The 8,251-nt window shown below is 59.2% G+C and overlaps 1 non-coding gene and 1 pseudogene across 1 annotated transcript; both read left to right on the plus strand.

Moving 5' to 3' along the window:
• The first annotated feature begins 7,660 nt into the window (after positions 1-7,660).
• Positions 7,661-7,814, plus strand: LOC136685470 (5.8S ribosomal RNA). Its single transcript, XR_010800180.1, has one exon. It is a non-coding gene; the product is annotated as a 5.8S ribosomal RNA (ribosomal RNA).
• A 416-nt stretch (positions 7,815-8,230) lies between these two features.
• Positions 8,231-8,251, plus strand: part of LOC136685469 (28S ribosomal RNA) — a 4,635-nt pseudogene continuing 4,614 nt past the window's right edge.

The raw sequence follows: 8,251 nt of genomic DNA on the forward strand, positions 1-8,251 counted from the left end.
CCCGAAGAGTGGTGCCTTCTGGGCTAAGGTTGTGATAAGCCCGGTCTCTCCTCTGGAGGTCTGTGGTTTTAAAGTGAATATTTTCTAAGTCCCTCACCTGAGATTTTAAGAGAATCAGGACCCTCCTCAAGCCTCGTAGCGAGTCCGAGGGAGGTTCATCGTTGTCGGCTATGCGAAAGGGGTTCAGACGCCTCTAATCCTGTGGGCATATGGTTTCTCAGCCTGGTGCCGTCGGGATATTAGGGAGGCATTAAATCAGACGTAAGTTTGGGTAACAGCGATGCGAAACGCTATGCCCAAAGGAGTGGCTTCCCGATGGGCTTGAAATAATGGGAATGTCTGCTCTGCTTCCCTGGATGTGTTCAAAACCTAAGTCGAGACATCCGTAGACCCCGTTGATGCGAATTCCATGCCCGAGGAGTGACGCCCTCTGGGCTTAAGGGTGGTGGTAAGACCGGCCCCACTCTCTGGAGGTCTAAACTGACTTCCATGGACCCCGGTGATTCGAATTTCAAGCCCGAGGAGGTGCACACCTCCGGGCTAAGGGGATGGTTTGGGTGGCCTCCCCTCTGGATGTGTTCAAAACCTAAGTTGAGACATCCATAGACCCCGGTAATCCGAATTTCATGCCCGAGGAGTGACGCCCTCTGGGCTTAAGAGTGGTGGTAAGACCGGCCCCACTCTCTGGAGGTCTAAACTGACTTCCATGGACCCCGGTGATGCGAATTTCATGCCCGAGGAGTGGCGCCCTCTGGGCTAAGAGTGGTGGTAAGACCGGCCCCACTCTCTGGATGTCTAAAATGACTTCCATGGACCCCGGTGATTCGAATTTGAAGCCCGAGGAGGTGCACACCTCCGGGCTAAGGGGATGGTTTGGGTGGCCTCCCCTCTGGATGTGTTCAAAACCTAAGTTGAGACATCCATAGACCCCGGTAATCCGAATTTCATGCCCGAGGAGTGACGCCCTCTGGGCTTAAGGGTGGTGGTAAGACCGGCCCCACTCTCTGGATGTCTAAAATGACTTCCATGGACCCCGGTGATGCGAATACACAAGCCCGAGGAGTGGCACACCTCTGGGCTAAGGGGATGGTTTGGGTTGCCTCCCCTCTGGAGGTCTAAAAATGACTTCCATAGACCCCGGCGAAGCGAATTTAAAGCCCGAGGACTGGCACCCCTCTGGGCTAAGGGGATGGTTAGGGTGGCCTCCCCTCTGGATGTCTAAAATGACTTCCATGGACCCCGGTGATGCGAATACACAAGCCCGAGGATTGGCACACCTCTGGGCTAAGGGGATGGTTTGGGTTGCCTCCCCTCTGGAGGTCTAAAAATGACTTCCATAGACCCCGGCGAAGCGAATTTAAAGCCCGAGGACTGGCACCCCTCTGGGCTAAGGGGATGGTTAGGGTGGCCTCCCCTCTGGATGTCTAAAATGACTTCCATGGACCCCGGTGATGCGAATACACAAGCCCGAGGAGTGGCACACCTCTGGGCTAAGGGGATGGTTTGGGTTGCCTCCCCTCTGGAGGTCTAAAAAATGACTTCCATAGACCCCGGCGAAGCGAATTTAAAGCCCGAGGACTGGCACCCCTCTGGGCTAAGGGTGGTGGTTAATCCGGCCCCCCCTTCTGGATGTGTTCAAAACCTAAGTCGAGACATCCATGGACCCCCGGTGATGCGAAGTGACATGCCCGAGGAGTGACGCCCTCTGGGCTAAGGTTGTGATAAGCCCGGTCTCTCCTCTGGAGGTCTGTGGTTTTAAAGTGAAAATTTTCTAAGTCCCTCACCTGAGATTTTAAGAAAATCAGGACCCTCCTCAAGCCTCGTAGCGAGTCCGAGGGAGGTTCATCGTTGTCGGCTATGCGAACGAGGTTCCAACGCCTCAAATCCTGTGGGCATATGGTTTCTCAGCCTGGTGCCGTCGGGATATTAGGGAGGCATTAAATCAGACGTAAGTTTGGGTAACAGCGATGCGAAACGCTATGCCCAAAGGAGTGGCTTCCCGATGGGCTTGAAATAATGGGAATGTCCGCTCTGCTTCCCTGGATGTGTTCAAAACCTAAGTCGAGACATCCGTAGACCCCGTTGATGCGAATTCCATGCCCGAGGAGTGGCACACCTCTGGGCTAAGGGTTGGTGGTAAGTCAGGCCCCACCCTCTGGAGGTTTTCAAAACCTAAGTCGAGACCTCCGTAGACCCCGGTGATGCGAATACCGAAGCCCGAGGACTGGCACCCCTCTGGGCTAGGGTGGGGATAAGATATGCCCCCACCCTCTGGAGGTTTTCAAAACCTAAGTCGAGACCTCCGTAGACCCCGGTGATGCGAAATGACATGCCCGAGGACTGGCACCCCTCTGGGCTAGGGTGGGGATAAGATATGCCCCCACCCTCTGGAGGTTTTTAAAACCTAAGTCGAGACCTCCATAGAACCCCGGTGATGCGAAGTGACATGCCCGAGGACTGGCACCCCTCTGGGCTAGGGTGGTGGTTAATCCGGCCCCACCTCTGGAGGTTTTCAAAACCTAAGTCGAGACCTCCATAGACCCCGGTGATGCGAATACCGAAGCCCGAGGACTGGCACCCCTCTGGGCTAGGGTGGTGGTTAATCCGGCCCCCCCTCTGGAGGTTTTCAAAACCTAAGTCGAGACCTCCATAGACCCCGGTGATGCGAATACCGAAGCCCGAGGACTGGCACCCCTCTGGGCTAAGGGGATGGTTTGGGTGGCCTCCCCTTCAATCCCGATGATTCGTTCGATATATGCCCAGGGAGGTGAACACTTCTCTGGGCGTGAGGGGGTCGAGCGTATGAGGGTTGTACCCCGTTATGGTTCCTACTATAAACGAATCCGAGCGGCGGGTCCACAGGCCACCGACCACCTGCCCACTTGCGGGGTGGGTGCGACGGGCCGCCCGCCGGCAGTTGTCCCCGTTCCTAACCTAACTCTTGCCCGTGCGCGAGTCGAAAGGGGCATACAAACCCCCGAGGCGAAGACCGGCGTTCCGCTTGGTCTAATGTGGGATCTCCCAGATTTTCCCCTCCGCGGGGACTTGGGAGCGCACCACCGGGCCCCCGCGCTGGAAACGGCCGGAGGCAAAGAGCGCATTAGAGGTGTCACGGATCGGTCTTTTTAAACGGACCGCGGCTGGAAGTTCGCAGGGGAAGAGGCGCTCGGTTTACGGTTCCCGGGCCCCGACCCCCTTCGTCTTCTTAAATCGAGAAAACTAACCGTAGGCTCCGGGGGGGCGAATCGTAAAACCTTTGCCGACCTCCTCGCACTGCGAGGGGGCCAGGATTTGCGGCTTGTCCGCGTATCGGTCCTACCAAGGACCGCGGCTGGAAGTTCGCAGGGGAAGAGGCGCTCGGTTTACGGTTCCCGGGCCCCGACCCCCTTCGTCTTCTTAAATCGAGAAAACTAACCGTAGGCTCCGGGGGGCGAATCGTAAAACCTTTGCCGACCTCCTCGCACTGCGAGGGGGCCAGGATTTTGCGGCTTGTCCGCGTATCGGTCCTACCAAGGACCGCGGCTGGAAGTTCGGTGGTGAGCCCTCGACCTTACGAGATTGGGGGCAAAACCCTTCGTCTTCTGAACATCAGACGGCTCCGGGGGGGGCGTACCGTAAAACCTATGCCGACCTCCTCGCGCTTTGAGGGGGCCAGGAAATTCTCTTCCATTCTCTTCCCTTAAACGGACGTCCTTTACGCCCGTTCGAAATGCGGCATACCCGGAGCACCAGGGGCAGGCTTCTAATCCGAAATAATACCGGCTTTTAGAACGATCCTCCCCGCCACGTGCTCCAGCCTCCATGGCTCGTGGACCCCCCGTAACAGGGGGTCCGCTTGTCCCAGAATCGTTCCGAGGGAGACTTAGCCGATCCGTCGGTCTAATTTCCACCGCAGTTTGGGTCCGTTAAAAGGTCCGAGTCGGTGGTGCCTTAGGGTCGGGATCCTATTGAGGGAAGGAACCGGCCCCTAGCCTGCACCGTCCGGGCCTTGAATCGTACATTTTCCAAGTAGTCAAACCCCCGATTGCAGACCCACCTCCGGGGGGTCTCGTTCGAAAAGCCTTTCCGCGGTGCGCGTCTCTTCCTCCTTCGGGGGGTCGAGTTCCACGCACCACCGACTCTCTCTCTTTCCCCAAGCCGGGTTTGAGTACCAGAGGGATCGGCCTGGTTGATCCTGCCAGTATCATATGCTTGTCTCAAAGATTAAGCCATGCAAGTCTAAGTACACACGGGCGTTGGTACAGTGAAACTGCGAATGGCTCATTAAATCAGTTATGGTTCCTTTGATCGCTCCACACGTTACTTGGTATAACTGTGGTAATTCCAGAGCTAATACATGCAAACGAAGCGTTGGAAGTGGGGGTGCCGTTTCGAGGTGGTCGGTGACTGGTTCACCTTCCCCCCTCGGCGCCCCCCACGGATACGTGCATTTATCAGAACCAAAAAACCCCCTCCCGACTCCGGTCGGGTCCGCTTTGGTGACTCTAGATAACCTTTGGCCGATCGCAGAGCCCTTCGGGGCGGCGACGTCTCATTCGAGTGTCTGCCCTATCAACTTTCGACGGTAGTCTACGGGACTACGTGTGGTGACCACGGGTAACGGGGAATCTGGGTTCGATTCCGGAGAGGGAGCCTGAGAAACGGCTACCACATCCAAGGAAGGCAGCAGGCGCGCAAATTACCCATTCCCGACACGGGGAGGTAGTGACGAAAAATATCGGTGCGAGGCCCCGTTTGAAGGTTTCGGGACCGAAATGAACTCAATCTACGTCCGTGGGTGAGGACCCATTGGAGGGCAAGTCTGGTGCCAGCAGCCGCGGTAATTCCAGCTCCAATAGCGTATGTTAACGTTGCTGCAGTTAAAAAGCTCGTAGTTGGATCCGGGGACGGGTCCCGGCTGCCGGGCCTCTGCCCGTCCGGACTTCGCGGTGGGAAGCTGCCCCTCTCCGGGGGGGTTGGGGACCCCCCGCGGGTCTCTGGGTGGAGGTCGCGGGACCTTGTCCCTACTCATCCGGTGTCCTCTGCTCCCTTCCTCCGCGGAGAGGCCCTTAGCTGGGTCGTCCGCCGCGGTTGAATACGTGGGGGGCGGAAGGGTCCGGTGCGTTTACTTTGAACAAAACAGAGTGCTCAAAGCAGGCCGAAGCGTGCCTTGAATGGACTGAGCTAGGAATAATGGAATAAGGCCTTCCCATGGGGGGCGAGTCGGAGCTCTTCGGCGAGGCGGCCGGGCGGGGCCGTTTTCTGGCCGCCGCACGGTTCCCCGAGCCGGGGGGGTATCCGACCGCTCTCTTGGTCCTATTTCGTGGGTTTGACGGACCAAAGGTCATGATTAAGAGGGACGGCCGGGGGCATTCGTACCGCACCGAGAGAGGTGAAATTCGTAGACCGGTGCGGGACGGACAAAAGCGAAGGCATTTGCCAAGAATGTTTTCATTAATCAAGAACGAAAGTCGGAGGATCGAAGACGATCAGGTACCGTCGTAGTTCCGACCGTAAACTATGCCGACCCGCGATCCGGCGGCGTTGGGTTAACGACTATGACCCGCCGGGCAGCGTCCGGGAAACCACGAGTCTTTGGGCTCTGGGGGGAGTACGGTTGCAAAGCTGAAACTTAAAGGAATTGACGGAAGGGCACCACCAGGAGTGGAGCTTGCGGCTTAATTTGACTCAACGCGGGGAACCTAACCCGGCCCGGACACGGTAAGGATTGACAGATTGACGGCTCTTTCTCGATTCTGTGGGTGGTGGTGCATGGCCGTTGGTAGTTCGTGGAGCGATTCGTCTGGTCAATTCCGGTAACGAACGAGATCCCATCCTTTAAGTAGTTACACGGCCCCTCTCCTGGGTCGGACTCTATCCCCGAAGGTCCCCGTTCGCGGGGGGTCCCCATCGGGGTGGGGGTGTTGGGGGTTTCGGCGGGGGTCCGGTTCTACCCCGGATCGGTTCGGGGAGGTGATGCGGTTGACGGGGGTTCAGTTCTGCGTCGAGTGGGTGGCTCCGGCCTCTCCCCTTCGCGTTCGGTTCCCTCCCCGATGCCGTCCGCACCTCGTTCCGCTCTCCGGGTGTGGGTTGTCCGTCCTTCGCCTTCGCCTTCCCTCTCCCCTCCCCGGTGCCCTCCCGCTTACCGCGGGCCTGAAGGTTGGGGTTCGCCCGGTGGGAATCAGCGGTCGGTGGCTAAACTTCTTAGAGCGATTTGTGGCACAGAAGCCACTTGAGAAATGGAGCAATAACAGGTCTGTGATGCCCTTAGAAGTCCGGGGTCGCACGTGAGCTACAATGGCTGGTTCAACATGTAAGTTACCCTACGCCGAGAGGTGCGGGCAATCCTATGAACGCCATTCCCCGCTGGGGACAGGGGATTGCAACTATTCCCCTCGAACGAGGAATTCCAAGTAGGCGCGGGTCACCAGCCCGCGTCGATTAAGTCCCTGCCCTTTGTACACACCGCCCGTCGCTACTACCGATCGGATGCCTCGGTGAGGTCCTCGGACCGTCCCCGGGGCGGCCCTCGAACGGGGGTCGCCTCCGGGCGATGGGAAGTCGATCGAACCCGGACATCTAGAGGGAGTAAAAGTCGTAACAAGGTTTTCGTAGGGGAACCTGCGGAAGGATCAATAACGGTGACCTGGCCGCGGTCGGCGCCCGCCGTCCGTGCCGGTTGTCGAGTCGGACTCGAGAGGCCGAACCTCCCCCCCGGCGGGTACCTTCAAGGTATGGACCGCAGAAGCCTCGTACCTTTCGTCGTCGGCCGACGTGAGTCTCTCCCCCCTCCGGGTGGGTGGACGTAGCGAGCCGGCTTCGGAACTCGGGGTTATGCGAGGACCGCCTTAGGTGCATAGGTACCCCGGTCCGCCCCTCCCGTTCGCGGGGGGAAGAGTGGCGCCGGAGCCGCCCGCCGGGTAGTTAAACCCAAAAAACCATTGATCGTTGAAGGCTTGATTGTGCGTGCGCGAGTCAAAGGGGCTTACTCACCCCCAGGGCGTTGGCCGGTGCTCGCCGGCCTCGGTGGGATCTCCCTGAACCCATCCCCCCGGCACAGGGGGCGGTGGTGGACGGGAGCGTACCGCCGGGCGAAACTCTTTCCCCTCACGGGGTTAGAGCGGAGCTTAAGAGCGCATGCAAAATACCCCCGATGTTGGCTTCGCAGAGACGGACCGTATAATAGTCTAAGGCCGGTGCGCGAGTTGAAGGGGCCTCACGAACCCCGGATGCGTTTATAAACACCCGAAAGGAGACGGCCGGTGCCCGCCGGTCCTGACTAGGTGGGATCTACCCAGCGCCTTCCCCTAAGCGGGGACTTGGGAGCGTACCACCGGGCCTCGCTCATACCCTCCGGGGTGGAGAGCTTGGCTTTGAGCGCACGCCTGAATGCCTTAGACCGGGACCCGTAACGCAGCGAACCAAACCCCTGGGCCTCGCCGGGAACGGCGGGTGCCTAGACCCCGGTCTCCTAAACCACGTAAGTCTCGGGCACCTACTCGGGCGATCGTCCCCCGGGCCGTAACTCCTCGGTCCGGTGGTGACGCCCAGGTTCAATGACCTTTCCCCCCCTGCACGGGGGTGGAAGGCACCCGGCTTGAAATATATTGGCAAAAATTGTCTCTTGTTCGAATGGCTTCCTTCGCCCGGCCTGTAACGGGCCGGGCACAAACCCGAATACGACTCTTAGCGGTGGATCACTCGGCTCGTGCTTCGATGAAGAACGCAGCCATCTGCGTTAACTAATGTGAATTGCAGGACACAGATCATCGAAATTTCGAACGCATATTGCGGCCGCGGGGGTCCATCCCGCGGCCACGCCTGTCTGAGGGTCGCTTTACCCATCGATCGGTCTCCGCGCCCCCGCTGAGAGAGAGAGACCGCGGCTGGAAGCTCGCAGGGCCTGAAAACGGCCCTTCGTCTTCCCAAACGAAGACTCGGTTCCGAGCCAGTCCACGCGGCCCGTGTTGCGAGAGAGCTCCGTACAGGGAACGGAGGGAGAGCCGAGTAGGTCCGGGTCCACGTCCGTTACGGTCTCTCCCCGAGTCCCGAGCGGGGCTCCGCGCAGTCGGACGCGGGGGTGGCGAGTGCCGATTAAACCCAGCGAGCGGGCGAGTGAGCGGGCGGGCGAGCGGCCGGGGTGGGGGGGAAGGTGTCGCGGAGTTCGGTCTCGTGCCGGGCTCTCGCCCCTCGCCCCTAGCCTTCGGCCCTCCGCCTCCGCCCTCGCCCCCGCATAAGAAACCTCTGTGTGCGGCCTCAGATCAGACGAGAC

The sequence above is a fragment of the Hoplias malabaricus genome, unplaced genomic scaffold, assembly GCF_029633855.1.
Source record: "Hoplias malabaricus isolate fHopMal1 unplaced genomic scaffold, fHopMal1.hap1 scaffold_250, whole genome shotgun sequence".
Taxonomy (NCBI): Eukaryota; Metazoa; Chordata; class Actinopteri; order Characiformes; family Erythrinidae; genus Hoplias; species Hoplias malabaricus.